The sequence below is a fragment of the Mauremys mutica genome, chromosome 5 (assembly GCF_020497125.1).
Source record: "Mauremys mutica isolate MM-2020 ecotype Southern chromosome 5, ASM2049712v1, whole genome shotgun sequence".
Lineage (NCBI taxonomy): Eukaryota > Metazoa > Chordata > Testudines > Geoemydidae > Mauremys > Mauremys mutica.
In genome coordinates this window covers 68,338,174-68,359,343 of record NC_059076.1, presented here as the reverse complement: position 1 = coordinate 68,359,343, position 21,170 = coordinate 68,338,174, and the positions used below count along the sequence as shown (strand labels likewise).

General features: G+C 44.5%; 1 long non-coding RNA gene across 1 annotated transcript in view; it reads left to right on the top strand.

Annotated features, from left to right (window-relative positions):
- The window catches only part of LOC123371574, a 109,355-nt gene extending 100,792 nt beyond the window's left edge, over positions 1-8,563 (top strand). The window contains exon 5 of the long non-coding RNA XR_006579847.1: positions 7,380-8,563. This is a non-coding gene — a long non-coding RNA (uncharacterized LOC123371574). The remainder of the gene's footprint in view (positions 1-7,379) is intronic.
- Positions 8,564-21,170: the final 12,607 nt, after the last annotated feature.

The following is a 21,170-nucleotide window of genomic DNA, read 5'->3' as shown; positions in this document are numbered from 1 at the left end:
TAAAAACTTGTCCCTGTTTATTTGTCTGCCCTTTTCTGATGTGCCAGATTCTTTTTTATGTGACTGTTTATCATCTGATCCGGCCCTTACATTATCCTCTTCCGTCCTCTGCTCCTGACTATAACCTGGGGATTCTCTATCATCAGACTCTCCCCTAAGAGAAGTCTGTGTCCGATCCACATGCTCCTCTGCAGCAGTCGGCTTTCCCCCATCTCCTAGTTTAAAAACTGCTCTACAACTTTTTTAATGTTTAGTGCCAGCAGTCTGGTTCCACTTTGGTTTAGGTGGAGCCCATCTGTCCTGTATAGGCTCCCCCCCATCCCAGAAGTTTCCCCAGTTCCTAATGAACGTGAACCCCTCCTCTCTACACCATCATCTCATCCACGCATTGAGACTCTGAAGCTCTGCCTGCCTACCTGGCCCTGCGCGTGGAACTGGGAGCATTTCTGAGACTGCCACCATAGAGGTCCTGGATTTCAGTCTCTTCCCTAGCAGCCTAAATTTGGCTTCCAGGCAGTGATGAGCTGCCAAAATATTAACAACCGGTTCCCTCCTCCTCACCCCAGGAGGGGGTCGTGACCCCCCCCTGCCCCCCAGGACTCCTGCCCCACCCCCCAGGACCCCTGCCCTATCCACCCCCCTTCCCTGTCCCTTAACTGCCCCCTGCCACCCCATCCAACCCCTCCTCTTATTCCTGATGGCCCCCCGGCACCCCTGCCCCATCCTACCACCCCTTCTCTCTGTCCCAACTGCCCCTGGAACCCCTGCCCCTGACTGCCTCCCACTGCCCCATCCAACCGCTGGTCCTTCCTGACTGCCCCACCAGGACCCTTGCCCCCATTCAATTCCCCTGTTCCCTGCCCTCTGACTGCCCCCAGTCTTGACCCTAATCCACCCCCGCACTCTATCCAACACCCTCTCCCTGCTCCCTGTCCCCCTTACCGCGCTGCCTGAAGATGGGGGTCGTGCCACCCAGAGTCGGGGCTGGGAGCCACGGGTGCTGGGCTGCAGTCGGGGTCTGGGTCGGCGTTGGGGTCTGGCCCGGAGCCGCGCCGCCGGGCCAGAGCCAGGGTCCGGGTCCGGGTCAGAGCTGGGGGCTGGCCCAGAGCCGCGCCGCCCGGCCGCAGCCAGGGTCCGGGTCCAAGCCGGGGTCTGGCCCGGAGCCGCGCCACCGGGCCGGAGCCGGGGTCCGGGTCAGAGCCGGGGGCTGGCCCAGAGCCACGCCGCCCAGTTGGAGCCGGGGTCCGGGTCTGGGTCCGAGCCGGGGACCGGCCCAGAGCCGCGCCGCCCGGCCACAGCCGGGGTCCGGGTCCAAGCCGGGGGCTGGCCCAGAACCGCACCGCCTGGCCAGAGCCGGGGTCCGGGTCAGAGCCAGGGGCCGGCCCAGAGCCGCGCCGCCCGGCCGGAGCCGGGGTCCGGGTCCGAGCCGGGGGCCGGCCCAGAGCCGCGCCGCCCAGCATCGGTGCCGGGAGCCAGCCCGGAGCCACGCCGCCTGCCCGGCCAGAGTCGGGGCCGGGGTCAGAGCCGGGGGCCGGTCGGAGCCGTGCCGCCCGGCCGGAGTCGGGGTTGGGGGCCTGCCCGGAGGGGGCCGGGGATGCCCGGCGCCTAGAGCCCTCCTTGTGCCTCCCCTCTCCAGCTCACCTGCAGGAAGCTGCTGCTTCCTTCTCAGCCCTCCCAGGCTTCCCACGCTAACAGCTGATTGAAGGGGGAGCCTTCAGAGGAGGTGGCAGAGCTGGAGCCAGGTGACCTGGGGCCGGGGGCAGTGCAGGGCAGGGAGCTGCTGCAGGCGGAGCCTTTGTTAAATTTAAAAGCCCTTTACAACCGGTTCTAAAAGGGTTTCTAAATTTAACAACCGGTTCGCGCGAACCGGCTGCAGCTCACCACTGCTTCCAGGACATCTCTCCTACCTCTCCCTATGTCATTGGTACCTACATGTACCACGACCACCGGCTCCTCCCCAGCACTACACATAAGTCTGTCTAGATGCCTCGAGAGATCCGCAACCTTCGCACCAGGCAGGCAAGTCACCATACGGTTCTCCCCGTCATCACAAACCCAGCTATCTATGTTTCTAATAATCGAATCTCCCATTACTAACACCTGCCTTTTCCTAGAAACTGGAGTTCCCTCCCCCAGAGAGGTAACCTCAGTGTGAGAGGCAACCCCAGCACCATCTGGAAGGAGGGTCCCAACTACGGGAAGGTTTCCCTCTGCTCCCATTGACTGCTCTGCTTCCCTGGGCCGTTCTTCCTCCTCAACAGCGCAGAGGCTGTCTGAGCGGAGGTGGGACAATTCTACAGTGTCCCGGAAAGCCTCATCAACATACCTCTTTGCCTCTCTTAGTTCCTTCAGTTCCACCACCCTGGCCTCCAAAGTCCGTACATGGTTGCTGAGGGCCAGGAAATCCTTGCACCTACTGCACACATACGCCACCCGCCCACAGGGCAGGTAATCATACATGCAACGCTCAGTGCAATAAACTGGATAGCCCCCACTCTGCTGCTGGGCTTCTGCCTGCATTGTCTCCTAGTTAATGGAAGGGTGGTTTACAGAAAGGGGTTTTGAAATGTGGCTTGGTTTATAGGTTTTAAGGGGACTACAGGGGAAGGGTTAGGACCGACAAGGGACTCCCGCTCCCTTCCCACTGCCCTTCCAAACTCCCTTGCGAAACTCCCTGATAGCAGCCCCTGGTCGCCTGTGCACGGCTTTATAAAGCCCTGGCTTGAGTGAATGCCCTGCCGACTGATTAAGGCTCAGCCAATTACCAGAGGCTTTGAGCTTTCAAACCTTCCTTTGAAGCTCACGGCCTCCAACTGCCAGCCACAGCACATGGTCCTTCAAACAACCAACCAAACAGACTGACAAACACAAGCTAGGCACACAGCAAGTAACCCCCGAACACAAACAAACACACACTACAGACAGTCACTTACCCCACAGATGCAGTATTTGCTCCTCCTTCACCTTGCGAAACTCCCTGTTAGCAGACCCTGTTCGCAAAGCTCCCTGGTCGCTTGTGCGCGGCTTTATAAAGAACAAACAACGCATGACAGCTATGTAGTCACATTGCTCAATGCACTAGAGGAAGCCACTAAGATTCTACATTGATAAGTGAGGTATAAAAACCTATACAGAATAAAATAGATTGTTAAAGAAACTTCCATTTAGACATCTGCATTAATGGACAGACTTTCAAAACTGCTCAGCACCCACTATCTCCCGTTCTTCTTCAGTAAGAGTGCAGCACTTTTGAAAATGTAGCCACTTCATTTAGGTTCTGTCAAGGTTCCTCCCCCACTCTGAACTTAAGGGTACAGATGTGGGGACCTGCATGGACACTTCTAAGCTTAATTACTAGCTTAGATCTGGTAACACTGCCACCATCCAGAAATTTCAGTGTCTGGATCACTTTCTGTCCCCCCAAAACCTTCCCCTCCCTGGGCAGCCTTGAGAGGCTTTTTCACCAAGTTCCTGGTGAACACCGATCCAACCCCTTGGATCTTAACACAAGGAGAATTTAACCATCCCCCCTCCTTTCCCCCACCAATTCCTGGTGAGTCCAGATCCAATCCCCTTGGATCTTAACACAAGACAAAAATCAATCAGGTTCTTAAAAAGAAAGCTTTTAATTAAAGAAAGATAAAAATTATCTCTGTAAAATCAGGATGGAAAATACTTTACAGGGTAATCAGATTCATATAGCCCAGAGGAACCCCCTCTAGCCTTAGGTTCAAAGTTACAGCAAACAGAGGTAAAATCCTCTCAGCAAAAGGGAACATTTACAAGTTGAGAAAACAAAAATAAGACTAACACGCCTTGCCTGGCTATTACTTACAAGTTTGAAACATGAGAGACTGATTCAGAAAGATTTGGAGAGCCTGTCTGGTCCCTCTTAGTCCCAAGAGCGAACAACCCCCAAACAAAGAGCACAAACAAAAGACTTTTCTCCACCAAGATTTGAAAGTATCTTGTCCCCTTATTGGTCCTCTGGTCAGGTGTCAGCCAGGTTTACTGAGCTTCTTAACCCTTTACAGGTAAAAGAGACATTAACCCTTAACTATCTGTTTATGACAGGTTCCTACATGGGTAACTGAAAAACCTGGTCTATTATCAATTGAGAGAGAGAGACCCAAGATGAAGATTTAGAGCCATACCTGAATTTCCCTAGAATTTGAGTGTTTGAGCATGGGATTTCCATTGGGCTCATCTCTAATTGAAATGAGTCATATTAAAGGCATTTTTGGAGAGGGTAAGAGATGGTATGAAAATGGGAAATTAGTGATGAGTGAACCTGCCCAGCAACAAATGTTTCCTCTTCCACTGTGGCAGGATACCTCCTTTGCTTCCTCGGCCTCAGTGTTTCTCCCTCAGGCAGTAGGGGGGGCCAGAGTAAATCAGCCTGACTCCAGAGAGTTTTTCTCTTTACTCTGGTTTTCTCTGTTTATGGGGTGGGCCTCAGGCTAAGCCTAAGAATTTCCCTTAAGCAAACAACCCCTCCCCCAACGCATAATATAAACAAGTAGTGTTCCCTGCCCCCTCTTTAGGGTGTTACCACCAGGCTGGCTCCTAATTGCCAATCTTTCTCCAAGCAGCTGTTAACTTAGGGTATGTCTACACTGCGAAGTTGTTGACACAACTTTTGTCTTTCACTTAAAAAAGCTCCCCCATGAAAGACAAAGGTTTTGCTGACGCAAGTGAGAGTGTGAACGCAGCTTTGTCGGTAGGAGCACGCGGGACTGGAAGTATTTTGTCGGCAACAGTGCTAACAAAGCACCGACAAAGAGCGTTTACACGCGCTGACTTTTAGCGACAAAGCTGTGTCGACACAGCCTTGTCACTAAAAGCTGCATGGTGTAGACAAGCCCTTAGTTTCTTTCCCTGTAGGGAGGAGAGACCATTCCACTAAGGGGAAGCCTTTCCTTCCTGCAACAGCTTCTCTCTCCACTCCTCCTCTCTCACCAGAAGAAGGGTTTTTAAAGGTCACTGGCAGACCTTAACTGGCCTCAGGTGTCTCTAGTTAACCTGGGATAACCTTTTTTCAGGTCATAGGGAACAGGGCCTTCACCATTCTAGGGATAATACATCTGCCCTCCACCAAACTCTTATATCTGTGATCAGTGACTGTCTCACCACGTTACTTCCTCAGGCCTAAAACCACTCTCTCATCCTGCTTCCCCTTATAGATTCATATCCACTTGTGTTTGAAACGCAACCTAATCTGTCTGCTTGGTCTTGGACTAATTTCCCCTATTATGTCGTGTGCTTCAGGAATTTTTTTATTAGTGGTGTCTATATATTTTGTGCTTATCAGTCAGGAAAAATCCGTAGAAGAAAAGTTTTGAAAGGTGAAAGTAGCCTTGTGCCCAGTAAAGAGAGACTGGAGATCAGCAGGGCTCTATCCTGGGATCAACAATTGAACTGGGTGGTGGCATAGGGACATTATAGAGAGTTGTAGGAGGTTGGCAGAACTTGCAGAGAAATTGTGTGGAGGTAAGGGCAGATTTTAGAGCCTTGATAGAATATCTGATGAGAACATGCCGTCTGGTTAGAGAAAATGTGTGTCTCCTTCAAAACCTTCTAAAAAGTCTTGGCTTCTGGTTGGTGAAAGATTACTGTTTATCAAGGCTGTTATTTTTTTGACCTAGTTCACACATCCCTAGAGAATATTTAGTCTTTTAAGTGAGACATTTCTATTTTCATAAGTATATTGTGAGGTGTATAAAGATATTATGGAATATTGATCAGCCTTTAGGTTAAACAGCTCATATCTATCATACCAGGCCCCCAAAGTTCCTGAAACCCACATTGCTTATTGAATGAAATGATCAACCTCAAAACTCAACAGAGTTCTTCTTTAACAACTAGTTTTGCAAGGTCAATTCTACAGACCTCTACTAGATAAGTCAGACTTGCCTTTTGTATTTATCCTTAGATTCCTCAGGACTGAAATCCTGAGATCTGGGGAAGAAACATCCAAACTGCACAGGTTTCCAATTTTATTAACTAAATATATAATTCAGCAAAAGCATAAAATAAAACACATTTAACAAACCAAATTAAAATAAAATAGGTTAATATAAAATCATCAAATTAATGTAATTACTAGGATGATTAAACCATGTCAAATAGACCAACAATTCCTTATACACTGGATTCTACTTTGTTAAGGAAGCAGTCCTGTTCAGTGATCAGCTCCAAAGTAACAGGGCATTATCAGTCTCAAGGCCACTTGATGTATTTCTGTTCTAATCAAATAGCTGAGACAGGGAGAGTCAAATCACTCCCAGATTGAAGTCAATGTTGAGATGCCAGTTAAGGCAGCCTGCCCAAATTACTGATGATTGAGCAATGGCCAGTCTTGTTACCCCTTCCCCAACATAGTGTTACATGAAACATTACAATACAATACAAGATTTCACAATTTTTTACCGTTAACATTCAAATCACAAATGTAGGTGAAAATAACATGATTTCTCAAGATTAAACATACAACTCCTAACTCATGAAATACATGAGTGTGTATGCATGCAACATTTTAGACAAGAGAGTTGTTAAACCTAGCATTGTTTTAAGTATTTGAGGAGCTATTCTATAGGTGGCATTCTCAAATACGTTCTTTGGATTCTATCTACACATGCTCACTACCAGCCATCTGCTGGAGTACAAAATAAGCCCAAGAATGCTGAGGTAGAGGCAGCCCTCTATAATAAAGTTTGGGGAAGGAAAAAAAAAACCAAATAAGCTGATACTTGCCATTACATTATGACAATCATGCTGTACGACAGACCCCGGTCGTCGTCAGGCGGAATTGAACCAGGGACCTCTGGAGCCTAGTGCATAAGCCACTACCACATGAGCTAAAAGCCAACTGCCTGTTAGCTCAGGCTGTAGGGTAGACTCCTTTTATCTCTCTTTTTAAGTGGTCTCAGAATCACTAGATGAAACACACACCATACCCAGGAGGTGTGTGGGCTACATATTTCCCCTAGCTGAGGATGCACGTCCCAAGCTTCAGAGTCTTCCCAGGTGAAATCCCAGATGAGCAATAACTCTTGTGTTTTCATTTAGCTTCAGGAAGCCAGTATGTGGTTGAAAAGATTAGCTCGTGGTCTTATTAGTGTAGATGTTTTAACGTTGGTGGACGTGCTGGCTGGCTAGAAGTTACCTGCCTGTAGATGATAAATCTTAGATGTCTTGCATTGATGGACTCTTACTCCTTGGTGGCTGGAAGGGTGAAGCAAGTACTGGCCTTTTTTGTCAGGCATGCTAGCATCACATGGCCAGAGGCTGGAAGGCAATGGGTATAGCAGCAGTTATTAGAGGTAAACAAGCCAGGAATCCAAACACTTCAACAAGCAAGGCCTTTTTTTTTCTTTCAGTTTTTGAAGATGGTGGCTGGCCTGGCAAGTTGTGCCCCCTTTGGAATTCCTCTTCAGGAATCTATTGGTGAATCAAAATGGATCATGCCCTTTTTAAGACACTGACATCTCCCAGTGGGGTTTGATTAGATCACCTTTATGCAAACAAAGAACCTCCAGTAACTTCAAACTTGGAAAGTCTACATATCTAAAATATATTCAGATATTGAGTCAGGACGTCTGTAGATATTTTGGGATGTTTGAGATTATGGGTCAGTTTTCAGGCATTATCTCAACCATGCCAAAACACTGATCATAAATTCACTCAGCCTTGCCCACAGAGTGGCAGTTACTCTTTAAACAGTATTTTGACACACATAAACTAGGTGAATCGTTAGACTTGAACTTGACCAGAGAAACAAGTCTTTTCTTCCTAGAATCACAGTGTAGGTGTTCCATTATATATACTGGCCTATCTGCCTCACAACATAGAGAAAATGTTGCTACAAACAGCACTGAATCCAAAGTCTGGCTTGTAATCAGGACAGGAGCAGAAGTTCAGGCAGGCATCGTGTTTTTTGTTTTGTTTTGTTTTAAACTGTTTGGTCCATTCTACACCGATACCATCCAATTGTAGATAAACCACACACTTTGATTTCAGATTGTGAGAAAATGACTCTGAAGTGCAGGATTAATTTATATAAAAGAATCACTAAGAGAGAGAATTGCTGTCCACAGTTTCCACTAGCTCTTTAAAAATCTCTCGTCAATGCTAGTACAACAACAAGCAGAGAAGCAATGATTTAATAATGTGTGTGGGATACTATTTTTCATCTTTTTGTCTATGGATACAAATGAGTTCCAAGTCATCTCTTGTTTTTCAGGGACTATCCAGTCTCAACTCAAATTTCAGTCACACACTCACTAGCTGAATTAATACATCCATTAATGTAAATGAATGTTCCTGTGTATGGCTTCCCATTTAATAGAAGACACCATTTAAACAGTAATGCTGTTATCTGGGGAGCAACAGAGTTGCAATGAAAGTACATCATGATACTGGACAAGCCACTGATGTTGGAGGGAGGCCCTATTTGCACTGGGATGATAAATGAGTTTGCTGCCCGCCCTGCATCATTGGCAGGGGCAGCTGTGAAATGCCTAACATGTGGTATACCCAGTTGTTGTGAATAAAGCTGACCAATAACCAGAAGCAGGCAGTGGTGAAGACCTGCTTTTCTATGTGTATCATAGCTAAGGAAGGCTGGAAAGAAATGGAAGTACAGCAAATTGTTAGTGCCTGATTCTGCTCCTACTGAAGACAATGTCAGCACTCCAATTGATTTTAATGGGCCCTTGATCAGGTCTACCATAATATATATTTTAAAGAGAAGGGTAAATAAACAATTAGAAATATCTAAGCTGTGAATGTGAACAATGGTACATTTGTTACTCAATATTCACTATATCATCCAGGCATCAAAATATAAGCTTTTAAAGTTGTCTTTGGGTAGCAGTGACTTTGAATTTCATGTCTTTGACACAAAATTACACCTTGACATGTGAATCTGATGCAGAGCATCCAAAGTAGAAGCTTGGTATTATCTCCTTTAGTTCACAGCAGGTGACTAATTCCCACGGATCCAGAATGCTAATTTCAGTGAAATTGCACGTACACTAGGCTCAATCAGATTAAACAGTGTACTTAATTTCTCTCCAAGCACCTGTCATTGTTACACACAGTTTTAAACTGTTGTTCTTTTATTAACTGATAAGTGCATACAACTAAGCTGTCTAAAAGCCTCAGTCCTTCAAAGACTTATGCTTGTGCTTAATTTTACATAGTCCAACTGACTTCAGTGGGAATACTCACAGGGTTAAATCCTAGCTCTGTTGAAGTCAGTTGCAAAACTCCCGTTGACTTTATAGGCTCGGGATCTTACCCATAGTGTTTCATGTATCACATGTGAGGTAATATAACATGAAAGGATTCCATGCTTGAAAAACTAAACTTACTCTTTATTGAAAGAACTATTTAAAGATATGCTCAAACTTCAGCTAACATTCTAGTCATGTGCATGTTATAATACAGACTGACTTCATGGAATGTCCTCTAAACTCTTCCTTTCTGCAATCTGTGTTCCTCCCTCCAAGTTCCATGTGGGTTGCTGCATCTTTCCTTTTTACAATTTATGTTGTGTCTTTTGTGCAAGTGTTTCCATACTATTACTAGTACATGTCCCCTTATAAGGACATGGCCTTTACCACCAGTTATTGCAACCTGCTAGGTCTCAGACTCCTTCAGATATGCTGGTCTTGAATCAGTCCCAGACATCTTTGTGTTCTCCTGTTGGTGAATACTTGCTTCCAATATGTTGCCTCCATTCCATTGTGTGGTGTCCTGTTGGTCCACTATATCGCTCATATGCCTGGCTTCTTCTGCCACTCCTACCTTAGACCAGCTAATGGCTGAGGGTCTTTTTAAGTCTGCCTTGTCCTGGCCTGGGCCCTCTGTGTCTGGGTGTGCCAGCTGTCTTTCATCACTCCAAAGTTGTTTTTGGTTTAAGCTCCACTGCTGTCCTGTGTGTGTAAATACCACTGTAGATACCACCGTGTCACACTGCAGCTTAGACTTTTGCCTTTGGCCATAGCTTTATTTAGCTGTTTGATGTCTGGCCCCAGACTCCCTCACCTATGTACAGTGGATTCATATTTTTGGCTCCTTTGTTGTAGTGGGCTGTCTGCTTAGTTTGGTATTCTCTTAACTTCATCTGTGTCCTGTGTCCTGTTCCTCCATTGACTGCAGCAGACTGCCCCCCCTCCAGGGAAGGAGTCTTGGTTCTCCAACCTATCAGTCTCTGTATGGCGCTACTATTTAGTCCCTGGGAATGCGTATTGCAATGGTCCAATGTTGCCAGGTAGGGATCCCAGCCTGTCTGTTTTTCCTTTGTCATCAGTCTCTTGGCAGTCTCTACTGCCTGCTCTGCCTTCCCACCTTGTGAATACCAAGGGGAAGAGTACTTGTGCTCAAACTTTCATTTGATGCTGAATTTGAATTTTGCTGCAGCATACTGTGGTCCATTGTCTGAGCATGACACGTAAGCCAAACCTTGAGAAAGTATTCCCACAAGCTTGAAGCTTTGAAGAGATAAATAAAGATTGTTAATATGAAGATTTTTCATTTCTTTGCTATCTGGACTCTTGCAAGGGCTGGAGGTAAGAAACAAGAGGAAGAGATCCCCAGGGTCAACCTCGGTCTAAAAAGATGTTCAATGCTGAGAGATTACTGCTACATCTCTGTCATTGTTTGGAGTCATAAACTGAACTCATTTGTGTATATATGTTGCCTGCTTTAACCTGTGAATAACTCTCTCATTTCCTTTTCCTAGTTAATAAATCCTTAATTAGTTTAGTATAGGATTGGCTACCAATGTTGGGTGAGATCTTAGGTACAAATTGATCTGGGGTAAGTGACTGACTGGTCTCTTGGGACTGAGATCAACCTGAATATGTTGTGATTTTTGGTGTAAGTGACCATTTATCACTAAGTCCAGCTTGCGTGGGTGGCAAGATAGACTGGGGAGTGGACAGGAGACTGTCTGTGACTCCATGGTAAGACTGTTATTGTGAGCCAGGAGCAGGGCCGGCTCCAGGCACCAGCTTATCAAGCAGGTGCTTGGGGTGGCAACTCCGGAGCCGGGCGGCACTTTCAGGTATTCGGTGGCAATTCGGCGGCGGGTCCCTCACTCCCGCTCATAGCGAAGGACCTCCCGCTGAATTGCCGCAGATTGTGATCGCGGCTTTTTTTTTTTTTGCCTGCTTGGGGCGGCAAAACCCCTGGAGCCGGCCCTGGCCAGGAGTTCACATATGTTACTGGGTTGGTGAAATCTATAGAACATACCCCATCAGTTTGGGGTGTCTGCCCTGAGGCTGGCACTCTTGGTCATGAGATATTCCAGATGAGAAAGACAAGCTGCAGATTTATGCAAATTCAGGGGACATTACCTAGTCATTGTGGGCTATTTATCCAGGTATACAGAAATAATGTACTTAAAAGACATATGTTGCAGTTTTATGGAGAAATTGGAAGTGGACTTTTGCTCACTTTGGTATTCCAGAACCACTAGTGAGACCTCTACACAAGGCTGATCAAAACGATGTGCATTGTTACTGGGACTTTACGTGCAACTCCATTGCCATGGCTGCCAATGCTTAGTGATGTAGCACCGCCCCATATTAGCCACGAGAAGACCTCTGTCATCCTGCTGGCCAAGATCCATGAGAACAGTGCCCTGCCTTTTTGTACACAGATCTCTTCAACCACCCACCAGCTCACCTATCTTCTAGATGCCCTCTGTGGTCATTTATGCCACCGCGGGATGTGAGGGTAGCATCTGTTTGGTGCAACGAGTCGTCACCGATGACAATTGTTAATCACTCTCTCATTACTGATCGGTGACGACTCTGCCTAATTAGATCTGAATGGGTTTCAAACAGGACAGGGCAACTGTGCATCTAATCTCTTTAAATGTTTTTTTTCCTAATGACTCATGATGCAGTTGTGGTCAACTTCAGATTATGCTGCATATCCTTGATGAGTGCCTGACGTATTTTGATGGCAAGCTACTGGCGCTCCACTTGGTTGATGCGGATGCACGCTGTTAGGTACATTGTGCATACGCTGAGACACTAGTGACAGACAAAGGACCACAGATCATTGCAGCAGAACTGAAGTCATTCCAAATGAAATATGATTTTGATCATAGTACTAGCAGACCACCTTACCTATAAGCAAATGGAGACATTGAGAGAGCTGTACAGACATCCAAGAAAATCCTACAGCAGAAGGATCCTTTTCTGGCTCTTCTGCATTACAGTTCAACACCAATAGCAACTATTGGATATAGTGCAGCAGAAGCCCAGATGGGAAGACCACTCAGAAGTGGTTAGTGCCACTCCTACCTTAGACCAGCTAATGGCTGAGGGTCTTTTTAAGTCTGCCTTGTCCTGGCCTGGGCCCTCTGTGTAAAGAGAATAGCCAAAATTGGACAAAAAGGCTAAAACTTTTACAACAGACATCACTCAGTTATAGAATTGCCAGGCCTAGACCCTGGTGACTGTGTTTGTGTCAAATTAGATAGAGAAAAAGAACAGACAACTCCAGGTGTCATAAAGAAAAATAATTCCAGTGCCCAGATCATATGTTATCCAGACTGACTGTGGAGCGGTCAACAGAAACTGTCAGTCTGTTCCTCAGAAAGAATAATCAACAGAGGAAATTTTACAGATGGTAGATACAGGAGAAGACGACGCAAGGATGCCAAACGGAATATAGTCAGTTGTCACAAATAATGGACAGCCAGGTGACTGAGCTGTTACACGTTCAGGTCAGGTAATTAGAAAACCAGTATGACTCAGATACTTAACAGACTGATCCATACAACTTCAAAGACAGCATGATAGTGTAAATATTGTAAATGGTAGGGAAGTAGACCTTAAATGGAGAGATGTAATGGAATGCTCAACTATATTATACTCTTCAGCCACAGTGTGTAAAATACCTTATTTAAATGAACCTCACCCCTACCTGTCAGAACATTAAAGGATCTTATAATGAACACATCAGATGTGTTCAAGCAAACTCTGTGACCAGTCCATATATGATACAAAAGAACATAACAGCTGCCTCTCCAGACACAGAACAATTGATTTGGTCAGCACATGGTGCTTTACAAACTAGAGGCTTCATTTCATTTATGACTGTAATCTGTCTATGATGATCCTACAACCCTTGCTTAATTAATCCTATTTTGGCTTTTGACTTGCCTCATGTTTGGCAAAGTAAATTCATCTATACTTTGAATGTTAGTGAAAACAGACCTGATTTTGTGCTACACACTCAAACAATTTCCCTGCTGAATATTTATTCATTTAACTTATATGACAGGTTAATATATGCAGGCACTTGTGACGGCTTGCTACTCACTGACTGATTGGCACAATTAATTTCCTTATTCCTGATGAGCTAGAATCCTGAAATGTGGCACTAATTGTTTTGTTTTTTTCTTTCATGAGGATTCAATACATCCTATACAAAGACAAATATTTATTTTAATTTTTTAAGTTAGCAACTGGGAACAACTTTTGAGAATTGGTTACATAAATTGCACATGCAACCTCTCATTTGTTTGCTCAGACAAGTACTTGTACACATAGGCATTGCCTCCTAAAGCCTAAAAACTCTTCCAATCTTCGAGAGCCCCCCCCTCCCAAAAAAAACCCTAACTTGAAAATTGAAGAATACACAACTTAAGTATACCAGCATTTTACGCTAGCTTGGTTTATTATGATTTTGGTACCTTTATGACCAAGGCATTTTTCTAATGTTAATGCTATCTCTTTTAGTTCTTCTTTCTCCAGCAACGTAGTGAAACAGGTACTCTAACAACTCTTCCAGTCTTCAGGGAATAGTTACCATATCTTCAATGTATACAACTTTTCTAAGGTTTATCAAAATCAAGATGCTGATTATTTGTGCTAATCCCAATAATCAGGATCCTTTTGGTGCTCTTGAAACATCACTCTAAGTAAAACAAGTGGTGTTCAAGTAGTGGAATAAAAATGTCTTCTAATGGACATTGCAAAGTACAAATCTGGTGTTGTGCACACATAAAATGTTTTCTATTCAGGAGAAATATTCTTTCTACATGTTTATGGGTGGTGAACATAAGCCATGGTGAGAAGATTGGGTACACTTCCATATATTAAATTATACATTCTTACTCACTAAATGGCAGAAAGTATATGATCCTATAAAAAGTAGCCCTTGCATTACTGTCATTGAAATAAATGTTATATGCACCATCATTTGCTGTGTACAGAAAATTAGAATGTGACCTTAAAGATAATTGAAAAATGAATTTCTTATTGCCCACTGAAATAATCGCTTGTTCAACTGTTAAAGAATTGGAGAAATGGAAATAAGAGAAGGCTGTGACAAATATTTGACCTTGACCCAATGACCCTGTTGCTTCAAAGCCTTCATTATGTGTTGCAGATGATTGCCTTGATCCTAGCGTGACATAAGTGGTGTGCACATTATGTAGAGCATTTTGAAAAATCTACTTAACCTCCATGCCAGCCATAGGAGTGATTTTCTGACCAGAAATTGTATTGTTCTCCCTCATATTTCAGATTAGAAAAATAGTATCTTTAGACAGACTAGCTAATTAATTCTCTGCTTATTAACCTGGAAAGGTCAGATCAGACTATTAAACTGTTCATAGTACTACTGAGATTTTTATCATGAAGAAAGAGTTTGTCATTGATTCCATTGCAAACCCTGTTCTTCAAGAGGGCTATAACCCAAACACATTTATTTTCATATATATAGTATGTATATATGAGCTGTCAAGCCTCGATTCTTTGATTTAATTCAGATGAGTTCTGCCACTGACTGAAGGACCAGTTACTTGGACCAATGGATGACACCTGTAACTAAAATAAATCCATGTTTCATATAATGCAGGTATCTCCATGACTCTTTTTTTTTTCAAAAAAGAAAATACTTTCAATCATATTTATTTATTTATCGCTAGTCAAATTAAACAGACTACTTTCTTATTACAGCAAGCAAAACAGTTTGTAACTTTATTTCTTAATAAATCTACAGGACAAGATTATTTCTGGCCTTTGTCTGACCCTTGACATTCCTTCTCTTCACCTCAGACCTGTAGAGTAAAGCTCTTGGACAAGTTTTGAGTTACAGCCACATTACCATAGGCTGCTGGTTATCCTGTTCACAATCTGAGTGGTTGTGAGCTTTGTATTAAATATTAGACACCCAAGAGTGCTGAGTGGTAAGAGATAGATCTTTATTTTCTGGTTCCAGTCACCTGATAGTGGTCAACTACCAACCAGTTGTATCAAATATTCCACTCAAATGGGATCGCAAAGGCTAAAGTTGGCAAAAATAGGGCTAAAATTGAAACCTTTCTTATATAACCAGAGTATATTGGCCCTATTTTGTCAAGCATTGTTAATAAAAGAAACATCTTTAATGTTACTCCTAGCTGGTAACTCATCAAAAAGAGGGGTTGCCTGTATTAATTTGGGTTATTTCAGACTCCCATACCTAATGGAAAGAAGTACTATACTGCAAATGATATGTGATATATAAGAAACTGTTTTGAGAAAAGAGGAAGGGATAGGCATTCACCATTGTTTAAACAAAAATGTGGTTTTAGTGTAGCACAAACAAAATCCCTGCATTGCGACACAACACACAGAAATTATTAAGCCAGAGTTAAACAAGGAATTACTGTATTGTATAAAGCATATATTGTAGTGCAGACCTCAAGGGCAGAAATTAACAACTTAATAACTTGTTAATGAGGTGCATTCAGCCATACAACATGAAAATAGAGCAAAATGATTACAGGGCATTTTATACCTGATAGAAAATGCAGTAGTGTAAATGAGAAAGTACAGAAAAAATACAATACAAAATTAATAGGAACTGTTGTCCTTCCATCATTCAGTAGGAACCAGTTTAAGACTATGTAAGAGAAATCAATGGGAGTGAATGTATTGCACTGTTTAACTATGTAAGTTAATAAAAAAGATGTGTCCTGTACTTACATATTTTGTAGGCCAGGTCCCTTTAGGGAGTTGTCCTTCTTTGGGCATAGCCAGACAGGAGACATTCAACATGGGTTTAATTAAGCCACAACTTTATTATTAGATGACAGATAAAAGTGTACAGTGTAGGTAAGCCCATGTTTATTCCATAATTACCTGGGGGGCTTTTACCAGCTCCCCCTCTTTTGCCGTTCAGGTCCTTCCAGCAAATTCATTGCCAGGACCTTACCATCCACTCCTCCTTGTAGGAGGGTTAAGATGGGCTATAAGAATGGGGAGTTGTCTCCCTGCTGTACCAATCCCCAACTTCCCCTCTTTTGTTCCTTTAATGAACACCTCTTTTAAAGTTCTTTTCCAAGCTATTTATCCAGTCACTGTATGCTTTCCCTGTGGAGTACCTGCACGGGGCATCTGCCACAATGAGGCACTAGCAGTTAGCTTGGCTGCCTCCTCCCCACACCTAGTTGGGTTCCCAGACATCTCCTAATGCTGTCTTTTAAATCAGTTAAAAACATGCCACCACTGAAGTCGGCTAGGTAAACTCCATCCTCCCGAAACAACTCTGCTACTCCATATACTATATCAGGATATGAAATTACTGCCCTTCCTATGGACCCAAGCAATTTGGCCACCTCCCTGTTCACATACCTCCTTGCCTTCCCCACTGGGTGTGTATGTGGGGGGGAGGAGGGCGCTCCCTGTCCCTGTCAGACCCTGTGCTGAAGCCATTGTTTCTGGCCAAACAATGTTAACTCCTGGGAAAAGTTCAAAGATTAGCCTCAAGTCCCTCCTTTCTCTGAGCATTAATTCTGCCCCTTTAAGTATTCCCAAATCATTTCCCCCCAAATGCACCACAATTATATCTGGTGGCCGCTGATGGGCCCATACAACAGCAGTATTAGTTGATCCCATAACATACCCCTCCTAGCATGCCAAGTAAGTATCGCTTCATCACTGAAGCCCAGCTGCAAACCCTTACGCAACCTGGACATGTGTTTATGTGCTCAAAAGACGATACTGTGCCTGCAGCTCCACACCACCATCTGCATGGCCAGTCGTCCAACATCTGTAATGTAATTACACCAAATTAACCCATCTCAACATGGTAACAAATTGCTATGTTGTGAGGGACTCCCATGACTGTGCATAAAGAGGAGCCCTCCCCCATTCGGTCATATAACCCAGTAGACCTTCAAAGCCTGAACTGGGCCGACCCCAGGCTCACCACCCTGCTGGAGGATCACAGATTCACCCCAGCTGACTTGATCCGTCTTTGACTTCGCAAGTGTAATATCACTGACTGCTTGTGCCATTGTCCCACAGTTACAAAGCCCTTCCTGTAGAGGCCCTACTGCACCCAAGTACTAGCTCACTGATCCTGAAAGCACCAAGAAATGCTGTTAAGAATGCCATCCTGAACAAGGCTGCCTCATGTCCACTATGACATACGGTGCCAAGGATCTCCATGAGATCCCTTAGCATGTAAACCATGATGGGATGATGGGAATCCACCCTGGGGTCACTGGTACGTGACCACCTGGCCCAAAACCTTCAAACTCAAAAACCACTGCAAGATGCAGGATAGCCATTGAGCCTACTGACAAATGTAATGGCAGAAAGGCGATTCGAGATTGTGGAGGATGCCAGTTGACGGGTTGTCAACGACAGCATGTACCGCAGCACTGGTCCTCTGTGATGGGCCATATTGTTGTGCAGTCTTTCTGATCCTGAAATTGCATGAAATCATTAAAACTTCTCACATAGTTCTGCCATGTGCGTGAAGCAACTGATCTCCACACCACACTGCCAACCATTCTATGCCGAAGTTCCATAGCGCTAGTGGCCTCTGCCTGGGTTCCCTGGCTGGCGCCTGGTACCAGTTCCAGAAATCTGTGTACCCCTGCCCTTGGTGTTTCCCTCCTCTCCTGCAATCACCTGAGTGGAATGTCCTAGATCTGGGCGAACCATTAAACCTGGTATGGCCTGCAAAGCTGTGGAAACTATCTCAGACGCAACAACCCTGATTACTTGTAGCAAATCCCCACTGACTGACCCACCAGTAAATGCAACAAGCTCTCTTGTGTGGGTGAGTGCTTCACCTAGAGTCCCCTCCTTCCCCAGCCCTTCGCCCTTGTTGCAAGGATCCCGCCCTTGGCTCACCTCGGCCCAAATAACTGCACTCCATCCACCCTGTGCATGGTTTGAGTTTTCCCGGCTTCCTGTCCCAGGAACACTAACTGGGAGAGCAAGAAGCAAAATCTCTCTCTCTCGCTCTCTCTCTCTCTCTGTCCACAGCAGGAAAAACCTGAAACCCTTTTCCCTAAACCTCTATGCACAGCACAGCTGCTATGAGAGTGGGCTATGCTCCATGTCCCTCGTCTTGTCTGTATACCTAGCAACAGAATCTGACACTGCGCTACCTCGCTACTCAATTCCCCTTCCCTTTGTGAATTCACTCTGCTATGCCTGCCTCACCCCACCAGAAACAAGGAAAAGGGAGAATTAATCCTCCCCATTCTCACTGTTCTGTGTCCCCCTGGAGCCATGCTGAGACTTGCTGCAAGCTCCTGCCGCTCTATTCCGGCACTGACGTGAGGGGGGGCTTTAGCCCTTGGCCAGGCCCCCACTTCCATGAAGAGCCGAGTCGAGCTGTACACTGGCATCCTTCTGTTTCATCCTGGTCTATGTAAAAAGGGAGGCTACAGGTGCAGAGCTGCCCCTTTTAAACCCTGTATTTCCAAGGGATGAGTCAGCAACCTTGCTGACCCTTTTTGCAGCAGTTTTCATCTCCCCCTGCCCCCAACCAGCCATAAAGCACAGTTGCCTTCATTCAGCCAGCCAAATACCCCTCACCCTGCTTAAAGATGCAGGGCCGTCATTCTAATAAGATTATTTTTTCTTTAGCATTTAAAATTGTACCTACATAGTAGGGATATGATTATTTATAGGTTGGTTTAAAAATTCTGTAGAAAGGATATTACTCTGTCTGAAATTCCATGGCTTTGTAGAGTTATTTCAAAAGAACCTCATTTAAGGAGGCGCTGTAAGCAGAAGTTTTCAAATGTCTAATTTGAAGAATTCAGTTTTCTGATAGTGTATTATTTTTCATAAAGGTCTTTTTCAGAAGCCAGACAGGGGACGGGACTGAGAATGCATGAGAACTACAATAACCAATGTGCTCAGTCCTGCTCTTCCTCTGCCCCAGCCATCTGTGCATGAGTTTCTGGCAAGCAAAACGCTTTTGATTTCCCCTTGTACTCCAGCTCTCTGTGCTTGTCTAGGGCTGCCAAGTGTCAGGTATCCTTGTATTCCAGCAGGATCCTCTTGTATCTAGCCAGGCTATGGGCTAGAACTGCAGTTTTACTCCTGGCCACTGGAGACTACAGTGCCACCTGCTTGGTGGGCCAAGCCAGCAGGAGGAACAGAGAGGAGAATTTTACTTTGCCAGCAGAGCAGCAACCAGTCTGGATGGGTGAATGGATGGTCTGAAAAGGAGAACAGCTAAGATTGGCATGAACTGAATGGAGATCTGAGAAAGAAAGACTGATATGAAGAACTGTGTGGGAAGATGAGATGGTGGAAGTATTAGAAGATGGGAATTGAATTGAGAGCTTACACTGAGGGAAATGAGAATTAGGGAGTTGAGATGGGGACCTGAATAAAGTTGAGAAGGCAGAAAAATAAGGCAATGTCTAAAAATGTAGGAATGTGGGAGGCTGATCCATGTGGGGGAAAATGAGGGAGGAGATTCCCAGGCCTTCCACACCATTAAGGACCAACCCCCTGACATCCACTGCCCACCCACCACAATTGTGCCAGGCTATCTCATAGCCTTCTAGTAGTAATTCCTTTATCTCAAGTGTAAGAGGTGTGTGCTGTGGAACTGATGGTCCTCTTCAAATCCTTCTGACCATCCATGCTGGAAGAAATAGTTTGTGATCATTCAATTAAAGATTATATCTTTGTAACATGTATTCACAATGAAGCTGAATTAAGGTTGCATGGCTAACCGCAAATCTGGCATTTCCTAAGTTTCAGAAGTTTTATTTTGCATTCATAACATTGTATTAAGATAGTATTTTAATATATAATACAGGGGATCCCCCTGTCATTAGCCCTTACTGGGGGACCAGATGCCATAGGGCATTGCTAAAGAATGACAAAATCTTTCATTTCTGTGTCACCAGTTTGAATCTAGCTCATTTTAGAAGGTATTAAAAGTTAGTCCCATTTAATGGCTGTTTGGTAGCCCCTTTATGAGATGGGTTTGGTAGGTCTTAGTTGCAGCTCCCGCATCACAAACTGACGAGCATGCTTTACAGCAAATGGGAGACTCAGCACCGGGACCAAGAAGAGAATGAGCTGTGGAGACAGAACTAAAAGGAAGTCCCTGCATCCGAGTGGAGGTATATTGGAAAGGTAGTGTTTGTGTGAAACTTATCCTGGTGCCTCTCTGTTGATAACCTTCATTTACCTACCTGGAACTTCCCATCCTTTGATGATCTACACAGGGCTTCCTTGCATCCCAGAGCCACCTTGACTAAGGGCAGTTTGTTCTACAGGGGGAGGGGCATGTGGAAGAATTTACTGAACTGCAAAAATTGGCATGTCCTTTTTAAGACAATGACCTTCCTTGCCTTGTATACTGTTTGCTTTCAGGTATATGTGACTTGGAGGTGAACTTGCTCCTGCCAGGGCCTATTTATGATTTTAACCTATTGGAAGACTTCTCTTCCTCTCAGAAGTAAAACTGATTTTGTAAGTCTATTATCATTTTTATACTATCTCAATGAAGAAATTTTAAACTTATTTCTCCTTTCCTTTTCTCCCCTGCCTGTGTTATTGGGACCCATGTGGGGAATGGAGTTCCTTCATACCATCAGTTTAAAAATAAATTTAATTTAAAAGCTTTGCAAACATAACATTCAAGTGATTCCCCATAGGTAGCATGGCATACTACTAAATACCTTCAAGTACTTGGATCAGAATCCTCCAATACCTCAGTACAATAAGAGATAAAAATGCTTCCTTTTTATTTAAATCAAAACAGTAATGTTATTTTGATGCATTTTTGAGCTAATGTTTTATGAATTACAGTCACTCAAGGGGAGGTGTCATTTTTTTCCTCATTTGATCTGCTGTACTAGACTACAATAAATAATCAATTTTTTT